The sequence below is a fragment of the Chiloscyllium punctatum genome, chromosome 34 (assembly GCF_047496795.1).
Source record: "Chiloscyllium punctatum isolate Juve2018m chromosome 34, sChiPun1.3, whole genome shotgun sequence".
NCBI lineage: Eukaryota > Metazoa > Chordata > Chondrichthyes > Orectolobiformes > Hemiscylliidae > Chiloscyllium > Chiloscyllium punctatum.
This window is the reverse complement of record NC_092772.1, coordinates 30,438,782-30,462,457: the sequence shown is the minus strand read 5'-3', so window position 1 is coordinate 30,462,457 and position 23,676 is coordinate 30,438,782. Positions and strand designations below refer to the sequence as shown.

The 23,676-nt window shown below is 44.9% G+C and overlaps 1 long non-coding RNA gene across 1 annotated transcript in view; it reads right to left on the bottom strand.

Annotated features, from left to right (window-relative positions):
- The window catches only part of LOC140459000 (uncharacterized), a 36,200-nt gene extending 13,094 nt beyond the window's left edge, over window positions 1–23,106 (bottom strand). The window contains exons 1-3 of the long non-coding RNA XR_011953809.1: window positions 23,006–23,106; window positions 20,528–20,627; window positions 16,925–17,029 (exon numbers count right to left, since the gene is read on the bottom strand). This is a non-coding gene — a long non-coding RNA (uncharacterized lncRNA). The remainder of the gene's footprint in view (window positions 1–16,924; window positions 17,030–20,527; window positions 20,628–23,005) is intronic.
- Between the last annotated feature and the right edge of the window lie 570 nt (window positions 23,107–23,676).

Genomic DNA, 23,676 nt, shown 5'->3' with positions numbered 1-23,676 from the left:
CTGCCTTTTGTACCAGTGATGTTGCTGTGTTATTGTGTGGGTGTAGGCAGGGGTAATGTGATGGTGCACTTCCTGGAGGACACACGCAGCATCCCTCATTATCCTGCAGTAAGATCAACTGGGTTTCAGCAAATAAAGATAGAACCCATTTCCAGGATATGGGCATCACTGGCTCAGCCAGCATTTACACCCCATCACTAGGTACCATTGAGAAGATGGCCGTGAGCTGCTGTCTTCAACCATTCGCCGTCCATTTGGCGCAGAGAGACCGACAATGCTGGGAGGGAGAGTGTTACAGGATTTTGGCCGAGTGATTCTCCATCTTTGGTTCTTCAAATGCTGGTTAACTTTATCACGATCTGCACATGATGTTGAGATTTCAGTCTGCAGATTTTCACCATCTAGCACGCTGTATAAAGGAATATGTACAGATTAGAAATTCAGAACAGACTATTCTAGTTTCTCTGGAATATCTTTTTCCCCTTTCTTCCCCCAAAGCTGTAACCCTCCAGCCCACTTACACTCTCCCACCGTTCTGACTCTGCTGCACCCTAATGTACACCCTCCTCATTCTCATGGAGTTACTGATAAACAGATCCATGTCACCACTTCCCGTCCCTGGTTAGACTCTGTGCCCTTTCTGGGTTCACTTGCTTTCCCTTCAGTTGCTGCAAGTCAATAATGTAACAGCAGAATGAAACAAAAGGAAACAGAAAGTGAGGTGGCAGATCCTGGACAGAAGAGGAACCTTCAGTCTGGGAGAATGGGTCAGATTCTTCCTTGTTTCCCATTAGTTTATTCCCAGTATTACAATGAATTGGGGATGGAGAGTGGTCCCACGAGAGTGTCGTGACACTTTGACCCCCCAACTGATCAATACGACAAGCAGATACGTTCCTCCTCTAGCCAATCACAGTGTGAAATACTTTCCCCTAATTACCCCAAAACATGTGCTCCAAAACCCGCCCACATTCTGTACATATACAGTGCCGGGATTCCCCACACACCTGTGGTTCCTGCCTCAGGAATAATGGGAGTTGCAGTCCCCACGTAGTCACTGGAGCCCTGTCTCTAGAAAGTAAATGAAACGTGTGGGGTGGAAGGGTGTTTTGTACAGGATCCCCATTCAGACAGACAGGACATATGGCTTGTCACTGGGTTTTACTGAGACATCTGGTTAGACAACCCAATTTCTGACGTAAGGAATATAGATTCAGTCAATTGCGGGGTGGAGGGGTCAATAAGGGGAAGCAGTTTTAGGCAGAGGTGACTCAGTGGTTAGCACCTGTGCCTCACATCTTCAGAGACCCTGGTTTGATTCAAGCCTTAGGTGACTATGTGGAGTTTACACGTTCTCCCAGTGGCTGCATGGTTTTGTTCGGTATTCCAGTTTCTTCCCAAAGTCCAAAGATGTGCAGGTTAGGTGGATTCGCCATGCTAAACCACAGTGTCCATGCATGTGCAGGTGTAGCCATTAACCATGGGAAATACTGGGAATGGGTGAGTCTGAATTATAGGATTGGTGTGGACTCGATGGATGAATACCCTGCTTCTGCACTGCAGGGATTCTCTTTTATTCTCATGAAGAAGAATATACCTATCTCGATGTGTTGTGAATCTGTGGAATTCCCTAATCAAAACACAGTGGATGCCAAGACAATGAGCAAATTTAATGGACAGATACAGATTTTTAATTTGCAATGAGATGAAGGGTGAGAGAGAGCAGGCGGGAAAATCCAGCTGAGACCGAGCTGAGCTCAATCATCATGGTATTAAACGGTTGAGCTGGTTCAAAGGGCTGCATTGCCTCTCCTGTGCCCAGGGCTTATCTTCTTACGGTAATAACTGGAAAGCGGAATCCAAAACTCACCACCTTCACCAAAGGAGATTTTCGGAAAATGCAGGATAGTCAAGTGGAATAGCATTCAAAACTGAGATAGTGAGGAAGTGTGTAGAAGATAATGATTTTACAATTTTAAACTGAGGGGTAACAGTGATTTATGGTTATAGACTGTGGTACATTCACACTGTCCAGAATACTCTGTTGTGAACATCTATTCTGTAATTTTTTCCAAAGCCAAGGTTACCGATAATGAAAACCAAAACAACCAGGAAACATCGCCTCACCTCATAATCTGACAAAAGACACGTGATAAATCTGGTTGAATTTAGAACACAGATGGAAAGCGGGGAGATTAAATCCAGTCCCAAGATACTGTGCTTAAACAAAGAAGACTATAATAGGATGAGGCAGGAGTTGTTAATGTAGACTGGGAGCAAAGACTTTACGGTGGGACAGTTGACAGACAGTGGAGGAATATCAAAGCAATTTTTCGAAGTGCTCAGCCAAAGTTTATATATCAGTGAAAAGGAAGGACTGGAGGAAAAGGAGTAAGCTGCCATGGGTGTCTAAGGAAATAAGGGAGTCTATCAAATTGAAATAGAAGGCATACAAATTGGCAAAGACCAAGGAGAAATTAGGAGATTAGAACAACTTCAAAGGTCAACTGAAAGCTTGATGGGATTGGGTATAAATAGTGATGAGTAGCAATGCCCAGGGCCAGAACAGCAGTTTACACTGCTCGAGGGAAACCTATTGTTTGGGGAACATATGGCCTCTCCAAATGTTGAAGCATTTAACAGTTACCAGAGAGATAATCCTGATCAAGTTAAAAATCACAGCACACTCCAAAAGCTTATACTTCCAAATAAACCTGTTGGACTATAACCTGGCGTTGTGTGGTTTTTAACTTTGTCCACCCCACCCCAACCCCGGCTCCTCCATATCAGAATCCGGACAGACAGCCCCACTGAAACTGAAGTGCCTGTCAGGTACTTGAGGGTGCCACAGGGGCGTGGGGGAGGGGTGTGTGGTTTAACCACCGAGTTGAACTGCACTGGACTTTTTAAACTGTTGTTGCCATGGAGATAATCCTGAGAGACAGTCTCTATGCACAGTCACAAATCACAAAGGTAGAAGAATGGCAGTCGTACATCGGACCTGATGCTACCTACAGGCGTTATGCATGTAAAATACCCAGGTAACTGTCATGTCTCATCAATAAATACTCAAAGAAGACCTCTCAGAGTTCTGTGCCTAGTTATTCCTATCCAGCAGGGTTCAGGAAGATGAGTACACAGCAGTCAGTCTTCACAGTGGAGGATACGAAGAACATGCCAGTAATTGATAAGGAGACTGAGGAAGGTGAGGACCCAGATAATAACCATTATCGTGAAAGAGTTAGAGCTGGGCAAGGTAATGGAGTTAAAGGCACACAAGTCTCCTTCCCCTGATGGAATACACCCCAGGATACCAACAGAGTTCGTGGGAGAAATAGCAAATGCACTTAGTTATAGCATCCTACAGCAGAGACAGACCCTTTGGCCCAAAATGGCCCATGCCGATCAGAATGTCCATCCACGCTGACCCCATTTCCCTGCACTTGGCTCATCTTCCTCTGAAACTTTGCGATCCATGCATTGGTCCAAATGCCTTTTACATATTGTTAGTGTACCCGCCTCAACCACTTCCACTGGCAGCTCATTCCATATACGTACCACCCTCTGTGTTAAACAGTTGCCCCTCAACTTCCCTTTTATTCTTTTTCCTCTAACCTTAAACTGATGCCCTCCAGTCCTTGGTTCCCTGGGAAAAAGACTGAGTGCATTCACCTGACCCACGCCTCTCATGACCTTATAGACTTCTATAAAATATTCCCCCTCGGTTTCCTCTGCTCTAAACAAAAAAACCCTCACTTGTCCAACCTCTCCCTGTAACTCAGACCCCTGAGCCCTGGCATCATCCTTGTAAATTTCTTCAGCACCTTTTCCAGTTTAATAACTGAAACCTACACTGCACTCATCACATTTCCAGTGTTTCCCCACGGCACTGGAACTGACGGGACAACGCCAATGGATTACAATCCATGATCGATAATTCATTCCATTGCAACAATCCCATTTTCATAGCTTCTTCCATGATGCAGGAATCCTTTTGTCTTCTGGTTTCATGGTTAATTGCGCTCATACAAATCCAGTGGCTTAACTGTTCCTGGGAAATGTGCCATGATTTTTTAGACTTTCAAAAACCAATGAAATCTCTCTCCACAGTCCCCACGCTGACATGGACTTCACTGTCTCAGTACATTTTTACCAGTCACACTGACATTTGAAATATTCGCCCACCGACAGAATGTACACCTTGCCTTCCAGATGAAAAGGCCAATGATATTCAGATCGGCACGGATCAAGTAACTATCAGATCTGAACATGAAGTTCAATTTGAATTTCTCAACTGCAAATCCCCCCTTTCAGGACTGCACAACAGAGAAAACAGAAAGTGCTGGAAATCCTCAGCAGGTCGGGCAACATCTGAAACGCTGACAGATGCAGGAAACATTGCAGCCTTGAAGAAGTGGTTAGATTATCACACCAGGCAGGTGCGCTTGATGGCCAGTTTGTTGAAGATGGGGGCATTGTGTTCAACAGTTTTATAAAAGAGACTCTGACCTCATTTGATTCCATGTTTCTCTGCGATTCCCTCTTTTTCGGAAGCAGGCAGGAGTGGGAAGCAGTGGAAAATGTAAATGATGGGTGACCTTCCTAGTGAGAGGATTTGCGTATAGTAGCAGGGATCCCTTTCTGGAAGGGCCTTAGTGAGACCACACCTGGAGTACTGTGTATACCTTTGTTCCCCTTTCCCAAGGAAGGCTACCCTGGTTATTGAGAGAGTAAAGGAGGGTCACCAGCCTGAGTCCTGGGATGTGGAGATAGTTATGGGCTGCAGATGCTGGAAGTCAGAGTCCATACAATGTGGATCTGGTGAAGTGCAGCAGGTCAGGCTGCATCACAGGAGCAGGAAGGTTGATGTTTTCGGTCGGAACCCTTTGTCAGCCCTGATGAATAGTCCTGATCCGAAACGTCAACTTTCCAGCCCCATCGTATTCATGCTGGTCATCAAGCACCTATTAATTCTCGTCCCATGTTCTGGCACTCAGTGTGTAACCGATATTGTAGTACCTGGAGTGATCATCTAAACACTTCTTCAAGGCTGCAATGTTTCCTGCATCTGTCACCATTTCGGATGCTGCCCGACCTGCTGAGGATTTCCAGCACTTTTTGTTTTTATTGTGGATTTCCCCCATTTTGCTCAAGCACTTAGAGTCAGAAAGCTGTACAGCTCCATATTTTGCTGACTATAATTCCTGGGATGTCAGGACTGATGGATGAAGAGGGACTCAATCCTCATTTAATCCTCCTTTCCTTTGGCTTTCTGAGCCGCTGACTACAACATTAATATTCTACCTCCCATTCCCTGTCCTGAATCTGACCCATCTAAGCCTACACTTTAGTTCCCATCCCCCTGATAGACTCGTTAAAACGACACCAATGGGACTGGCAAAAGCCTTCACCAGGAGATTTCTCCCAGCTCTGCCCAGGGGTAACCGGTCAGGCTGGTACAGGACCCACCCAGAAACAGTCCCAGTGCCTGAAGAATCTAAACCCTTCTCTGGTCCACCATTTCGCCAGTCACACATCCAGCTGATCTATCCTCTTATTCCTGCTCTCACTAGCACATTGCACTGTGAGTAAGTCTGACATTATTTTATTTCAGGAGCTACATTTTACTGTATCCCTGATCTCCCTATATCCAGCTTTCAGGACCTCATCCCTTTGTTTAGTGATGTCATTGGTATCGGTGTGTTCCACAACCACTGGCTTTACCCTCCAGCTCCAGAATGTCCTGCAGCTGCTCCATGATAATCGCGGATCCTGGCACCAGGGAGGTAACATACCATCCTGGATTCAGGTCTGTGGCCACAGAAGTGCCTACCTGAACCCCTGACCATTGAATCCCCTGTCACTATAGCCCTGCCACTGTCTTTCCTCCGGTTCTGTACAGCAGAGCTATCTGTGGTATCATGAACCTGGCTGTTGCTGATTTCCCGAGAAGCCACTCCACACATTCACCCCCAACAGAATCCCAAGCAGGATTCAGTATCTTTTTGAGAAGTGGATGATCACTGGGGATTCCTGCACTGCCTTCCTGAGCCTTTTATTTGGTTTGATGGTCACCCATTCCCTTATTGCCTGTGTAACCCTCACCTGCAGTGTGACGGACTCACTAAATGTGCTGTCCATAACATTCTCAGATGCTCCACAGTGAGTCCACTCATAACTCCAGGTCTGAAAAGCAGTTTCCCAGCAACTGTAGGTGGGCACACTTCCTGCACACATAGCCGTCAGGGACAATGAAAGTATCCCTTCTTTCCCACATTGTACAAGAGGAGCACCCCACAGGTCTGAGGGCTCCTGTCACAACGTCTCTCTAGATTCAGCTAATTACTCCCATTAAGTGAATTTAAAAGAGCGTACAACCTTCCTTCACTTCAAACATTTCCATTATATATCAAAAGCCCCAATCTTTATTTAAGCTGATACGTTATATTTTAAAAACTTAACAAATACTCTGCAGGTATCACTTACAAATTGGCTGTTCCCATTGGGACCATGTGAATTTCTCAATGGCCTGAACGAAACCAGAGTTTCAGCTTCAATTTCTCCCTGTCTCACCTCCCTCTGTTTTCACCCAACTCCAAAACACACTCATTGAGTCAAGCAACACTCAGAGCAGCCCTGTCATTTTCATTGTCTGCTCACAACTACATTGCACTCAGCCTCCTGTCCTGTTCCAATGCATCGCAATGGGAGCTCAGGAACTGCATCTCATCTTTCAGCTCAGCCCTTTGTAACCCCAGAGTCAACATGGACCTCAGCAGTTTCTGGATGAACAGACAGTTGTCAGAATATGGAACATTCCACCTGAAAATGTGCTGGAATTTGAGTTCACAAAGAATTTTAACGAGAATTTTGCAGGGTGTTGAAAATTAGGAATTTACAGGTTAACATCATGAAGTGAGTGATTGGGACTAAATCTGACAGTTCCTGCAGAGACTAGATATAATCTGGATAAATCTGTACTCCCACTCAGGCCAAATCGCCCATGGGGGATTCAACCACAAATTTGAACATCTTTCTGCATTTTGCTTTACAAAGTATTGGAGATATTTTCCCACAGACAGAACAGACAACCCTTTCTCCTTCCACTGTAAAATGCTAATGATATTCAGATCCTGATGACTCCGCTGAGTGCAGAAATCTGCTTTTTTGAGATCCCGTCCTCAATTATTCTCATTTAATATCCCATAAAGAGAATTCACAAAACAAATCTCAGCCAGTGCAGGATAAATTGGAAAGACAAATATTTCTCTGGTATGTGTCTGATGCGTAAATGCTTCTCTTTCAAATCACCCCTCCCCCACCCAGGAAGAGGACATATCCATGCACCTTGCTGTACCGTGCCCCTAATAAAAATGTCGGCCATAACCCAGGACCTATCACTGACTGAGGCCCACAGCCATTTTCCTATTTGCTGTAAACATGGGACCAAGAGTTTCTAATTCAGGACTAACACCCTGTACAGCGGTGTAAATAAAACCTCCCCAGTCTAAACTGAATCATTTTCTCCCGGTTTCCGCTGCCACTCCCCCTTCCCAGTTTCCGGCTCCTGCACACACCAAGGGCCATTCCGGGTCCAGTGACCCTTCCTCAGAACCGATGGCAGCTGGGAAAATTAGACTCCCTACAGTGTGGAAACAGGCCATTTGGTCCAACAAACCCACACTGACCCTCCGAAGAGTATCCCACCCAGACCCATTCCGCAACTCTGTTATTCTAAATTTCTCCTGAACAACGCAGCTCACCTTCACATCCCTGAACACGACGGGAAATTTAGCTTGGCCAATTCACCTAACCTACACATCTTTGGACTGCAGGAGATAGGGGTAAAAGAGTAAATAATAGGTGGGATGGAGCGACCCTTCAACAACATGGCAACATTTACTCATCTCCTCTCCCCGACCTTATCTCAGATCCAACCCTCCAACTCAGCACCGCCCTCAAACTGTCCCATCTGTCCATCTTCCTTCCCAATTATCCACTCCACCCTCTCACCATTACCCCCACCTGCATTTTCCTATCGCCTCCCCAACTACCTTCCCACCAGCCCTACACACCCATCCTATTATCTGTCCTCTTCCCCACCCTCACATTCCTGAAGAAGTGCTTAGGCCTAATATGTCAATTCGCCTGCTCCTTGCATACTGCCTGACCTGCTGTGCACATCCAGTGCCACACTTTAACACAAATTGGAAGAACATCACCTCATCTTGTACCTGGGGACCCTTCAGCCCTCTGGTCTCAATATTGGATTCCATAATTTTAAGCCCTAAGTCTCCTACTTACTCGTATCCTAGCCCTATCCCATAGACCAGGCCCTGTTATTACATCGCCTGCAATTACACACTACCTATGGTTAGTCACTAACAGTCTCCATAAACAGCTATTCACCCTCCCCCAGCCAGATCGTTATCCACTCCTTTGTCCAACTGCTCCCATCGCGTTCTTTGGAATCTATCACCACCTATCATTTACTCCTTAACCCCTACCTTCTGCATATAAACCGACATTGTTTCTCAGGAACATCAGTTCTGACGAAGGGTCATTGGATCAGAAATGTTAACTTTGACTTCTCTTCACAGATGCTGCCAGACCTGCTGAGCATTTTCAGGATCTTCTGGTTGTTGTTTCTGATTTACAGCATCCGAAATTCCTTTGGTTTTCCTTTACTGGGAGTTTGTAATTCAGGTCTAGCAGCCTACATCGTGTGTTTATCAACCCACCTAGTACACAAACTCAATTTCTCTCCCAGTCTCTGCTGTCTCCCCACTCTCTTCACACTCACTGGGACCCCCTCACAGTGACATTGCACCGGCACAGCTCATGGTCACGTGTTGGCCTGCTGGCCACACCCCTCATTCACTCCCATTGGCGGGAGGATTACACCAACTCCCCTATTGGTCTGAAGCTGCCATCAATCAGCCAGGTCCCATTGTGACTTGAGTGGTAGGAGGCTGAGGGGTGACCTCAGAGGTTTATAAAATCATGAGGGGCGTGGATGGGATACAGAGGCAAGGTCTTTTCCCTGGGGTTAGGAAGTCCAGAACGAGGGCGCATAGGTTTAAGGTGAGAGGAGAATGATATAAAAGAGACCCAAGGGGCAATTTCTTTCATGTGCGTGTATGGAATCTACTGTTAGGGAAGTGGTGACAGCTGGTATAGTTCCACCATTTGAAAGGCAGCTGGATGGGTATATGAATAGGAAGGGCGTAGAGTGATATGGACCAACTGCTCTCATATAGGTCTAGATTAGGTTGGGATATCTGGTCGGTGTGGACGAGTTTGACTAAAGGGTCTGTTTCCTTGCTGTACATGACTCTGGCTCTGCCCTGGGATGAGCTTCATCATTCAGTGAATGGGGCAGTATCACAGAGCACAGGGGCTGGGGGCTATTCAGCCCATTGGGGCTGGACCTTCTTCCTCTGGAGATGCTGCCAATCTGCCCTTACTCCACTCCCATTTACCAGTAGCCCTCCACATTTATCCTCAAATAGTTAAATTCCAAATCTGTTTTGACAATAACAAAAGCTGCATCCAGCTGTGGTTCAAACTGTTCCAGATGCTCAGAACCTACTGAGTAAAATAACCTTCACATTTTTAAAATTGTGACAATAATTTCTCTCAGTGTCTCTGAAAATTAAATATCCTGGAAACAAATCGGTTTCTGGTTGAAATCACTGATTAACCTTCTCAGCTCCAAGGAGAATTGTCAGGTCTTTTGCTAACTCTCCATAAAAGAGAAATCTATCTTAATTTGAATTTATTAGTGTCATAGAGATGCACAGCACAGAAACAGACACTTCGGTCCAACTCGTCAATGCCGCCCAGATATCCTAAATTAATCAAGTCCGATTTGCCAACACTTGGCCCATATCCTTCTAAAAGTTTCCTAAACACGTACCCAATCAGATGCCTTTTAAATCTAAATTGTACCAGCCTACACACTTCCTCAGGCAGCTCATTCCATTCAGCTTGAAAACATTGCTCTTTAGATCGCCTTTCTATCTTTTCCCTCACACCTCACGTCTGTGCTCTCTGGTTTTGGACTCCCCTAACCTGGGAATAAGACCCTGGCTGTTCACCCTAACCATGTCCTTCATGATTTATCAACCTCGAAGGTCACCTCTCAGAATCCGATGCTCCAGTGAAAACAGCCCGAGCCTATTCAGCCTCTCTGTACAGGTCAAACCCTCAACCCTGGAAACATCTTTGCACATCTTTTCTGAATCCTTTCAAGTTTTATAATATCATTCCGATAGCAGGGAGACTTGGACTGAAAGCAGAATTCCAGAAATGGCTGAATCAATGTCCTGTACAGCTGCAAAATAATGTCGCAACTCCTATACATAATGCACAGACCAATAAAGACAAGTTAACCAAACGCCTTCTTCACCACCCTACCTCTTCCACTTTCAAAGAACTATAAACCTGTACCTCAACGTCTCTTTGTTCAGCAACACTCCCCAGGCCCTTCCCATTAAATATATAAGTCCTGCCCTGATTTGTTTTTCCAAAATGCAGCACCTCACATTTATCTGAATTCCACTCCATCTGCCACTCCTCAGCCCAGTTGATCGAAGTCTCATTGTACTCTGAGGTAACTTTCTTCCCTGTCCACTGCATCTCCAATTCTGGTGTCTATGTAAAGTCAGTAATCATAGCTCCTATATTCACATAGAAATCATTTATATAAATGATGAAAAGCAGTGGACCCAACACCAATCCTTACACTATTTTACTCATCACAGGCCTCCAGTCCGAAAAGCAACCCTCCACCACTATCCTCTGTCTCCAATTTTCCAGCCAATTTTGTATAATTTGTTAACCAGTCTGTTAGGTTGAACCTTGTTGAACGTCTTTCTGAAGTCCAAGTTAGTGATTTTCACAAAGCCATGCTGACTATCCCTAATTATTTCTTGCCTTTCAAATTACATCCAAATCCTGTTCCTGAAAAGCCATTCCAACAACTTGCCTGTCTTCAGGCTCACCGGTGTATTGTTCCCTGGACTTTCCTCATTACCTTTCTCAAATAATTGCACCCGTCTTACAGCACCTCACCTGTGGCTATTGGCGATACAAATATCTCAGCAAGTGGCCCGGCAATCACTTCCCTAACTTCCCACAAAGTTCTGGGACACCCCTGATCAGGTCCCAGGGATTTATTCAGCTTTATGTATTATAAGATATCCAGTACCTCCTTCTCTGTAATATGGACACTTGTCAAGTTATCACTATTTATTTTTCCAAACTGTCTCACCTCCACATCCTCTTGAAGTAAAAGCTGACATGAAATCCTCCCACCTCCGATGGTTCCACAGACAGCCTTGCTGATCTTTGAGGGTCCCTAATCTCTGCCTGGTTACTCTTTTGTCCTAGGTGTATTTGTCGAATCTCTTTGGGTTCTCCCTAAACCTATTTCCCAAAGCTATCTTATGTCCCCTTTTAGCCCTCATGGTTTCCCCCAACTATACTCCTACTGAGGGATTCACGCAAACCCAGCTGTCTGTACCTGCCATATCCCTCCTTTATTTTCTTGACCAGGCCCTCAATTTCTCTCGACAGGCGTCATTCCCTACACCTCCCAGCCTTGGCCTTAACAGGAACATATTGTCAGTGTACTCTCGTTGTTGCAGGCCTATGGATGCAATGGCAGATGAGGACAGAGAAGTAATCATTCTCAGTAAAGAGGTGGTGTTGGGAAACACAACAGCCTAAAGGTAGATGGGTCGTCTGGCTGTGATGGAGTGCATCCCAGGGGACTAGAACAGATGGAAGAGGCTAAATAGCAAACGCTCTCGTGATAATTCACTAAAATGTGCTGGACTCTGGGACGGTTCTGACAGATTAGATAGCTGCAAATGTGATGCCAATATTTTAAAATGGACCTGTTAGCATAACTTCTGTAGTGGGGGAAATGCTCGATCTCTCAAGGAAGAAATAGTGAGCTATCTCGATAGAAATTATCTCAGAGCAGACACAGCATCGATTCATGAAAGGTAGACATCACTAAGCTGAGTGGTAGAGCAATGTGTGCAGAGGCCAATGTAAGTCTGCAGAGGGATACGGATAAGTTAAGTGAGTGGGTAAGGGTCGAATAGATGGAGGACAATGTTGGGAAATGTGAGGTCATCCATTTTGGTCCGTCTAACAGCTAACTGATAAAATGGTGAAAGCTTGCAGCACGCTGCTGTACAGAGGGAGCTGGGTTTCCTTGTACATGAATCAGAGGAAGTTGGTTTGCAGGTGCAGCAGGTAAATAAGACAGTGAAGGGAATATTGTCCTTCATTGCTAGAGGGATGGTTATGCTGCAGCTGTATAGGGTGCTGGAGAGGCCACAGCTGGAGTACTGTGTACGGGTTTGGTCTCCTTACTTCAGAAAGGATGTACTGGCACTGGAGAGGGTGCAGTGGAGGATCACTAGTTTGAGTCAGGATTTCAGAGGGTTGACGTATGCGGAGAGATTGAGAAAACTAGTTATAGACTGATTGGAATTTTGAAGTATTGGGGGTTGAATTGGAAAAAAAATGAAATTATTAAGGGAGTAGATAAACTAGAAGCAGGGAGGTGATTTCCACTGGGGACGGAGCAAACTGGGGAGCAGAGAGTCAAAATAATGGGATATCAGATTTAGGACTGAGTTCAGGATGGACTTCTTCAGATAAATCTGTGAATCTGTTGAATTTGCTGCTGAGTGCAGCAGTTGACGTTATCAACTTGACTATCGTTAGGTCAAAAGGTAGATTTATGAACAGGAAAGGAATTAAGGGTTATGGTGAGAGAACAGGACAGTGGAGCTGAGGCCATGAAAAGATCAGGCCTGATCTTATTGAATGGCAGAGCAGGCTCGAGGGGCCAGGTAGCCTACTCCTGCACCTCTTCCTTCTGTTCTTATGTTCCCACTTTCCAGCCATCCCTTTACCTGGGAATAGCAAAGAAATATTGAAAGTTCTCGCCTTGTACCGTCAAGATTCGCCTTTGTCCAATTTGGAACACCGTTTAGATCTGGTTTATTATTTTCTGTAACTATTTTAAAACTAGTAGAATTATTAGAGAATCCTGAGAGTGTGGAAGCAGGCCATTTGGCCCATCACATCCACACTGACCCTCAAAGCCTCCTACCTTAAACCTGTAATGCTGCATTTCCCATGGCTAATCGACCTAGCCTGCACATCCTGAACAATATGGGCAATTCAGCCTGGAATATCCACCCAACCTGCATATCTTTAGATAGTGGGAGGAAACCACAGCAAACAGATGAAACCCACGCAGGTAATAACAACAAGGTGATCATCCCTTTCTTATTTCCCAGGTCAACCTAAGTAACTTCGCTGGACGTAATCTCAGAATATTCTCCCTCAGCACAACGATAATGCTACCCCTAATCAAAAAGACCACTCCGCCTCCTCTCATGTCCCCCTTTCTATCCTTCCTCATGTATCGATACCCTGGAACATTACGCTGCCAGTCCTACCCATCTCTGAGTAACGTTTCTGTAATACTCATGATATCCCAGTGTCACATTCAAAACCATACCCTGAGCCCATCTGCCTTCCCTGTCAGGCCTCTTGCATTGAAGTAAATGCAGTGTAACTTGTCAGTTCTACCTGGTTCTGTGCCTTGCCCTTGCCTGCCTTGACTGTCTGACTTCTGAACTGTACCAGCCTCAGACTTACCTCTTTTCTCACTATCTCTTTGAGTTTACCCACACTCCCTCACTGGTTTAATGACTCCTGAGTAGCACGAGCAAATCACCCTGCTTGGATATCAGACACCTTCCAATTCAGGTACAATCCATCCTTCTTATGCACATCAACTCTACTCAAGAGGAGATTACAATGATCAAAAGAGGTGAATCCTTCTGCCCTACACCAGCTCCTTAGACAATCATTCATCTCCTCCATCCTGCTATTCCTAGTCTCACGAGCATGTAGCACATATTATGACCGAGGAGTAATCCACATATTATGACCGAGGACCTGGTTTATTATATTCCAGGCTAATTTGCTATATCCTCTCATCAGGACTTTATATTTTCCTCTTCTTATGTCATTGGTACCAATGTACAATGACCTCCCACTGGTCATTCTTTCCTTTGAGAATATTCTGCTACCTGTCCGAAACATCCTTGACCCTGGCACCAGGGAGGTACCACCCCATTCTGATGTCTCACTGTCAGCTGCAGAAGTAGCAGTCTGTGCCCAACGAGAAAGTCCCTTATCATCTTTGAGCGTTTGAAATCTGATAGACCTCTCATTATAGTGGAGTCAATCTCAGTACCAGTAACTTGGCTGTCAGTGCAACATTCCCTGAAAGTCTATGATAACCTACATTATCCAAAACAGTAAACTTGTTTGAGATGGGGATAGCCACAGGAGACTCATGGCTGAAAAAATGTGTTGCTGGAAAAGCGCAGCAGGTCAGGCTGCATTAAAGGAGCAGGAGAATCGACGTTTCGGGCAGAAGCCCTTCTTATGCCCGAAACGTCGATTCTCCTGCTCCTTTGATGCTGCCTGACCTGCTGCGCTTTTCTAGCAACACATTTTTCAGCTCTGATCTCCAGCATCTGCAGTCCTCACTTTATCCACAGGAGACTCGTGCTCTACCTACCTCCCTATCCTGCCTTTCCGAGAGGTAACCCATCTACCTGACTGTATCTGCTGTTTTTCAGCCTGAAACTGCCACTTATCACACATCCTGACTCTTGTAAATTCATCATTACCATTAAGCACCGCTCCACCTGTTCCATGTGATCCAAGAGGATTTGCATCACTTCCTGCAGGCTATCATCAGGATCATTCAAACTCCCCCTACTCTCCTCCAGGAAGTGCACATCACTGTACAAATGGCCATCTCTGCACCTTAATCTGTCGACCCAGAAAAAGGTAGAGTCTTACAGCTTTACAAAAGACTACTCTCGAATACATTAGAACCTGTATTTTATATTTAAAACATTCAATCAAAAGATCATAACAGAGGCACTTAAACTAGTAAACACTCACCCTACCGAATGTTGTGGATTTTAAAAAGTAAAACCGAGTAAGATTTACCTTTGAAGAGACTGAAACCCACTGAGCTGATCCCCGGCTGCGAGTCACAGACATACAGCACGGAAACAGACCCTTCAGTCAAACTCGTCCATGCTGACCAGATATCCAAACCTAATCTCGTCCCATTTGCCAGCACTTGGTCAATATCCCTCTAGACCCTTCCTATGCATATACCCATCCAGATGCCTAATAAATGTTGCAATTCTACCAGCCTTCACAACTCCCTCTGGCAGCTCGTTCCATAAACGCAACACCGTCGCATGAAAAAGTTGCCCCTTAGGCCCCTTTTAATCTTTCCCCTCTCACGCTAAATCTATACCCTAGACTCTAGACTTCTAGACTCCCCCACTCCAGTAAAAATACCTTGTCTATCTAACCAATCCATGCTCATGATTTTATAAACCTCTGAGATCACTCCTTAGCCTCTGACACTCCAGGGAAAACAGCCCCAGCCTGTACAGCCTCTCCCTATATCTCAAACCCTCCAACCCTGGCAATATCCTTATAAATCTTTTGTGAACCTTTCAAGTTACACAACATCCTTGTGATAGGTGGAGAACAGAATTGTGCACAATATTGCAAGAGTGACCAAACAAATGTTCTCAACAGCTGCCACGTGACTTCCCAACTTTCTTACTCAATACTCTGACCAATAAAGGAAATCATACCGAACACCTTCACTATCCTATCTACCTGCGCCTCTACTTTCAAGGAGCTGTGAACCTGCACAACAAGGTCTCTTTGTTCAGCAACACTCCCCAGGACCTGACCATGATGTGTATCAGTCCTACTAAGCTTTGCTTTTCCAAAATGCAGCACCTCGCACTTATCTGAATTAAACTCCATCTGCCACTCCTCAGCCCATTTGGCCATCTTATCAAAATCCCATTGAAATCTGAGGTAACCTTCTTCACTGTCCACTACACCTCCAATTTTGGTGCCATCTACAAACTTACTAACTATACCTCCTGTGTTCATATCCAATTCATTTATATAAATGATGAGAGGTAGTGGACCCAGCACCAATCCTTGTGGCATTCCACTAGTCACAGGCCTCCAATCTGAAAAATAATCATCCATCACACCACCCTCTGTCTTCTGCCTTTGAGCCAGTTCTACATCCAAATGGCTACTTCCGTGAGATCTAACCTTGTTAACCAGTCTCCCATGGGGAACCTTGTCGAACGCCTTACTGAAGTCCATATAGATCACATCTACTACTCTTCTCTCATCAATCCTCTTTGTTACTTCTTAAAAACCAGATCAAGTACGTGACATGATTCCCCATGCAGAAAGTTATGCTGACTATCCCTAATCAGTCCGTGCTTTTCCAAATACACGCAAATCCTGTCGCTTAGGGCTCCCTCCAACACCTAGTCTAGCACAGCGTCTGTAGTTCCCGAGCTTGTCCAAACCACCTTCGTTAAATAGTAGTACCATATTAACCAACTCGCAGTCTTCTGGCATCTCAGCTATGACTATCAATAATACAAAAAACTCAGCAAGAGGCCCAGAAATCACTTCCCTTGCTTCCTACAGAATTTTTGGATATACCTGATCAAAGCCTGGAGATTGATCCACCTTTATGCGTTTCCAGACATCCAGTACTCTGTAGTATGGACAATTTTCAAGATTTCACCATTTATTTCCCCCATATTCTACATCTCCCATGTCCTTCTCCACAGTAAATATTGATGCAAAATATTGCATCTTGATAAAACAAACGAGGGCAGGACTTATACTAATTGAAAGTAAGGCTTTGAGTTGTGAGATGGAACAAAGAGACCGAGGAGTTCAGGTTTTCTTAGTCTGTGTCACATGTAGACAGGGTGGTTAAGAAGGTGGTTAGCACACTCACCTTCATTGCTCAGACCTCTGAGTACCGGAGTTGGGAATTTAGGTTGAGGCTGTACAGGATGTTGGGGAGGCCTCTTCTGGAATACTGTGTCCAGTTCTGGTTGTGCTGTTATAGGAAGGATATTATTAAATTGGAGCGGATTCGGAAGAGACTAACCGGGATGTTGCCATGAATGGAGGGATTGTGTCACAAGGAGAAACTGGATAGGCTGGGATGCTTTTTCACAAGAGTGTAGGAGGTTGAGGGATGACCTTCGAGGTTCATAAAACCATGAAGCGTGTAGACAAGGTGAATGGCCGGGGCGGGGGAATTCAAGACCTGGGTGCATACAATTTGAAAATAGATGAGAAAGGTTTAAAAAAACAAATTGGGGATTTGTTTTTACTTTTACACGTGTGAAGTGACCTCCCAGAAAAAGAGGCAGCTGTGAATACAATTATAATGTTTAAAAGACATTTAGACAAGTACATAAATAGGAAATGTTTGGATGAATGTGGACCAAGCGGAGGGAGGGGCGATTAGATTAGTTGGGAATTATGGTCGACACGGACTGGTTTAACCACAGAGTCTGTCTCTGTGCTGTATCACTTTATGACTCTAACTCTCACTATCTCTGTGAATTCCTCCATGCTCACAATTCCCCAGATCACTGTCACCTCATCCAGACTAAACTCTTCCTTATCTCTAGAAATCCTCTCTAGCCTCAGAACCATCACTATCTCTGGTATCACAAACATCTCAATCTCTGTAACATCCTCCAATCTCCTCCTGTCTCATCACCCTCACGATCTCTAATCTTGACAACCTCCACAAATCTGTCCTTTTCCACAGTAAACACTGATGCCACACGTTTAGTATCCCCCCAACAACCCCATCTCCTGTGTCTTCACACATAGGCTGCCTTGCTGATCTTTGAGGTGGCCTATTCTCTCTCTAGTGACCCATTTGCTCTTAAATGTATTTCTAAAAACCCTTTCCCTATTCGCCAAAGCGGTCTCCTGTCCCCTTTTTGCCTTACTGATTTAACTCTTAAGTATACTCCTCTTGCCTTCATACTCGAAGGATGTTTGTGATTTTTGGATTGGAATAAATGCGAAATATTACATCTTGATAAAACAAACGAAGGCTGGACTTACACTGATTAAAAGTTGGGCCTCGGATAGTGATATGGAACAAAGAGACCGAGGGGTTCAGGTCTTTGAACTATGTGTCACATGCAGACAGGGTGGTTCAGAAGGGGTTTAGCACATTTGCCTTCATTGCTCAGATCTTTGAATATAGGAGTTAGGACGTTACGTTGAGGTTGTACAGGATGTTGGGGAGGCCTCTTCTGGAATACTGTGTCTAGTTCTGGTTGTGCTGTTATAGGAAGGATATTATTAAATTGGAGCAGGTTCAGAATAGATTTACCAGGATGGTGATGGGAATCGATGGTTTGAGTTATAAGCAGAGTCTGGATAGGCTAGGTCCTTTTTCACTGGAGCACAGGAGGCTGAGGGGTGACCTTATTAGAGGTTTATAAAATCCTGAAGAGTTTCGGTAATGTGAACAGCAGGTGCCCTTTCCAGGGGGGGCGCGATTCCAGATTGGGGACATACGTTTCTCAGTTAAAAAGTAAGGCTTTAAAAATAAGTTCCGGATTTTATTTTTTGTTTCTGCACAGAGAGTGGTTCACATGTGGAATAAACTTGCAGAGGACATGGTAGATGTCAATGCAATTACAATTTCAGGGTGGCACAGTGGCTCAACGGTTAGCACTGATACCTCTCAGCGCCAGGGACACAGGCTCAATTCCTGTATTGGGTGACTGTCCATGTGGAGTTTGCATATTCTTCCCCATGTCAGCGTGGGTTCATCCAGGAGCTCCCATATCCTCCCACAATCCACAGATGTACAGGGGAGGTGAACTGGCCGTGCTCAATTGCCCACAGTGTTCAGGGATGATTGGGTTGAGTGAATTAGTCAGGTGTAAATATAGAGCAAAAGGGTAGGGGAATGGAATTATAATAGGAAAAAAACATTTGGACCCGTATATCAATAGGGAATGCTAGGATGGACTTGGACCAAGTGGAGGCAGATGCGATTAGTTCAGTTCGAATTTATGGTCGACACGGACTGGTTGGACCACAGGGTCTGTGTCGATGCTGTGTAACTTTATGACTCGTTATCTCTATAAATTCCTCTGTTTGGAACTCTCCCTATCAGTGCTACCTCATCCAGCCTTACAAATCTTCCTCATCTCTATAATTCCACTCTAGCCTCAAAATCCAAAAACCTCTATCACAAAATATCTCTATCTCTGTAACATCCTCCATCCACACAATCCTTTCCAACTTGCATCTCCTCCAGCTTCATTATCCTCCCCATGTCTAATCCCCTCCAGTCTCTCAAAGCTCTGCTATATGTGCCTTTCGTTATTTCCAGCTTTCAGGATGCCCAATGTTTATTTCTCACTTGATGATGGTCCTTTCCAATTCCTGCGCTGAGCTTCTGAATTTCCTCTTAAACCTCTGCGTCTCACTTTCCTCCCAAGAAAATCGACCAATCACATGTCATCTATTCTAGTATCACCTTTTCTGACCTGATGTCCAATGGAGCCTGTCATATTCCTATAATAAACATCTCAGCGGTAAACAGAACAGAAAATGGCTCTGGTGGTCCATCGAGTCTGTGAGAAAGAAAACTACCACCGAACTATCCTCATCTGTTTTCCAGTACTTGTGGAAAAGTGTCATCTATCATGGCATAGCAAGTGCACACTAAATACATCTCAAATGTTTTGGGGATTTGTGTCTCCCACCCTCACAGACAGTGAGGTTTAGTGCAACTGTTGCTCGATGATGACATCACCCACAGGAACACAGAGCAGCTGGGTCTGTGCAAACCAGAGATCGCCCACAAATTGGGAAGGATGGCAGGGTCCCTGAGAGGGGGCACAGGAGAGTTACCAGGATGGTTCAAGGAATGGGGGATTTTAGTCGCAGGGACATGGGTGTTGTTAATACATATCAAGAATATCCATCTACAATAGATGGACTCTCGTTCTCAACCTCTCCCCTTGCCTGGGCTGGGGTTACCTTCAGGTTAAATCACCACCAGACATCTCTCCCTAATGAGAGAGAAGCCCTCTGGTCTGGTAGGACAATGCTGACTTTACCTTATACACATTGATGACAATGTGTACCGGGGGTGGAGAGAGGGAATGCTGAAGGTGGTGGATGGGACACACTCAGGCACAGTGCTTTGTCCTGGAGGATGTTCACTTTCTTTAATACTGTTGAGGGCTGCACTGATGAAGGCAAGTGGAGAATGTTCCAACACAATCCTGATGTTGTCTATAAGGCACACAAACCGACATTGGGGAATCAGGGGTTTGGGAAAACTGAGATTGTTCTCCTTGTAGCAAAGGCAAAGAGGGGAGCTGAGAGACAAGTGTTTGCAAAACATATACATTAGGATGTTAAGCCTTACACTCATCAACTCATCGTAAAAGGATTACTGGACACCTATTGAAGATTTCGGGGAGATCTATTGACAGGGTGGTTTGATTCAAAGGAGAATTTTTATGCAGAAAATGGAATTGAGCTGGAACAAAATACTCACACACAGTGCAAATATCCAGGTCCTGATGAATGGAGTAATTCAAACAGAGTTTGGCGTTACAATTACTGAGATTCCCATCTGAATATCCACCTGTAGTATCCTGTAATACAAGTTTATAAAATCTGTCACTTTCAGGTCAGGTTAGAAACTCACACCATTCCCTCCTCCTGGTCCAGGATGACTGCACACATTACCCCTTGTGGAGACCAGCAGTCAGTTCAGGGGAAATCTATGTGGGTTTCTATGAGTTTCCATCTTGGGACTTCATGTGACTGAACAGGGCAGCTCTTTGACACATGGGATAGAATGTTCCAAGAGTCAGTGAGATGTGGAGAGCAGAATTTGCTTCCTTTTCTTTCCTTCCGTGCTGCCGCTTTGCCTCATCAATAAGACATGGGGTGTGAAAGGCTCATGCAGCTTGATGGGCAAGTTGTCTCCATTCTGACCAATGGGCAGCAAGATCCTCCCAGTCATTCCAAAGAGTCTCTCTGAAAAGACAGCAACTCAGCATGCTTCCCACTGTCCGGTGCTCCCTGGAAAGGTTGAGAAGAATGGGGGGGGGGAATCTCCTTGAAAATGCAGAGCAGTAAACTTCCAAAAGGATTATAAACTGTTTACAGAGACGGATTTGTTGGAGAAGTGAACACCAAGTTGGCAAATGGAGCATAATTTGGGATAATGTGAAGTTGTTCATTTTGGAGGAGGTAATTAAAGAACAGAGGACTATTTAAATGGTGGAAACTGTAGAAAGCTGCAACACAAAAGGGACCAGGAGGTAATTGTGCAGGAAACATAAAGCCAGCACACAGTTATAACAGGTCATCAGGAAGGGACATGAAACGTTGTTCCTTGTTTGAAGGGATTTGCAGTATAAGAGTTTGGAGTATATACCTGAGAGCAACTTTATAAAGTGCGAGTGAGACCACATTTGGAGTAATGAGACATGTTTTGGTCCCTTTAGTTAAGGAAAGACATCACTTCATCGGAAGCATTCAGAGAAGATTGACTGAGATGATCCCTGGTTGGCAGGGACTCTCTTTTAAGAAAAGGCTGAAGAAGTTGGGACTCGACTCACTGGATTTGGGGGAGAATGAGAGGGGATCTTATTTAAACATATAGGCTTATTAAGGTGTATGACAGGGTAAACACTGAGAGGATGTGTCCCATCATGAGGGAACCTGGAACCAGTCTCTGGGTGAGTCGCAGAATCAAGGGTTCTGTTTTTGATTTGTCAACTTTAATGCACACAGACACGGGTAAGGGGTTTCAGTAGCAATGGAGCTGGGGTGAGGTGGAGAAAAGCAGCATTTTGGAGATTGGAGTTCCTGGTGTTTGCGATTGTGTAGATGTCTGATCAGAAGATCACCTTGGGGTCAGAATATGAGAGCAATATTGTGAAGAGTGTAGTTCTGCCTCAGGCATTTCCCAGTGAGCGGGAGGGGCTCAGCAGTAAGGGAAAGGAATTTGGAATAGCAACTGAAGGCAATGGGTTTAACCATTGCAGTGTTTCATTGGAGGAAATCGCAGCCAATTGAGTGGTAAGCAGTTTGATGAATGAGTAACAGTGGAGCAATGGAGAGGGATGATAGGGAGGGAGAGCTGGGCATTGTCAGTGTACATGGGAAACCAATACGATGTCACCTCCTGGCAGTGTGTAGGTGAGATACAGGAGGGGACAAAGATAGATCCTGGATGAACACCACATATGAGGAATTCAGAAAGGAAAGGGAGAGTGGAGATGGAGCAGGATTTTCCAACAACCTTGAGGTCAAATATTAGTTCTTAGCAGAATTGGAGAGAAGGACATAACCAGAAAAGACAGACAGAACAAGGAACAATATTTGTGAATCGGTGAGGGGGAGTGATGGGGAGGAGCCCGACTCCAAAACTGCTATTTATCCATCAGTGACATCACCCAACTCCACCCTAGTCTCAGCTCATTTACTGAAATACTCGTCCATCCCTGTGTTATCTCCGGACTTCATTATCCAAACACACTCCTTGCCAGCATCCCACATTCAACTTACATATAAGCTCAAGAGTATCTAAAACCCTACTGCCCAAGTGCTCACTTGTACCAAAGCTTGTTGATCCATCAAAAGGCTCCTATTAACAAGCAACAATTTAATATTCTCTCCCTTGATGTAATTCCTGGCTGTGAACATCCCTGTCTCCCTGCACCACACAACCTGTGAGACGCCGATAACTCATTTTCTTTCAGACTCCCAAAGATGCATTTATTCATTGATTCACCAGTCTGGCTGTTTCGACACGGTCAAGGGAACACAGTCTGGAATTCGCACCCTAACCCTCTCAGACTTGCTTTCCTCCTTTAAGATATTCCTGAAAACCTGCATATTTGGCAATACTTTTGTTCACCTGACCCAATATCCCCATCAGAATTCTCAATTTCTTGATTTGCACACACATTGTCAACTCTTCACTGTCGCTGAGTGAATAATCTGTAACATCTCTTACCCAAGAACATTGTGGGAGCACCTTCACCACACGAACTGCAGCTGTACAAGGAAGTCAAACATCATCCTCTCCACAGGCAATGGGACTCTGGCATTAATCACTGGTGTCTGTGGAGAGAGAAACACAGTTGATATTTCAGGGAGTGCTAAATGCATTACAGGAAGTGAGAATGTTACAGAATTTGATGGTCAGAAATGGAAGGAAAATGCACTCTTTTGTTGGGAAAAAAAATTATTCACTGGCAAAGATACTGTGGAAAATTTAGTCCGTTTAGAGAGCAGCACATTGTCAGGGGTTGGGCAGCAGAGGAAAATTAACTTACAAAAGGTCTGTGAAAGTAACAGTAAAAAACACTAAACAAGCCAAACAGCCTGTGACCAAAGACTTTAACTCCCCTTCCCGCTCCACCAAAGATATGCAGGTCCTGGGCCATCTCCACCGCCAAATCCCAGGCATCTGATGCCTGGACGAAGAACGCCTCATCATCTGTGTTCAGATCCTCCAATCACATGGGATCAATGTGGATTTCACCAGTTTCTTCATTTCCACTCCACCCACCTTATCCCAGATCCAGCCTTCCAACTCGGCACTGCCCTGTTGACCTGTCCGACGTTTCCATCTTCCTTCCCACCAATCGGCTGCTGCCTGACCTGCTGTGCTTTTCTAGCATC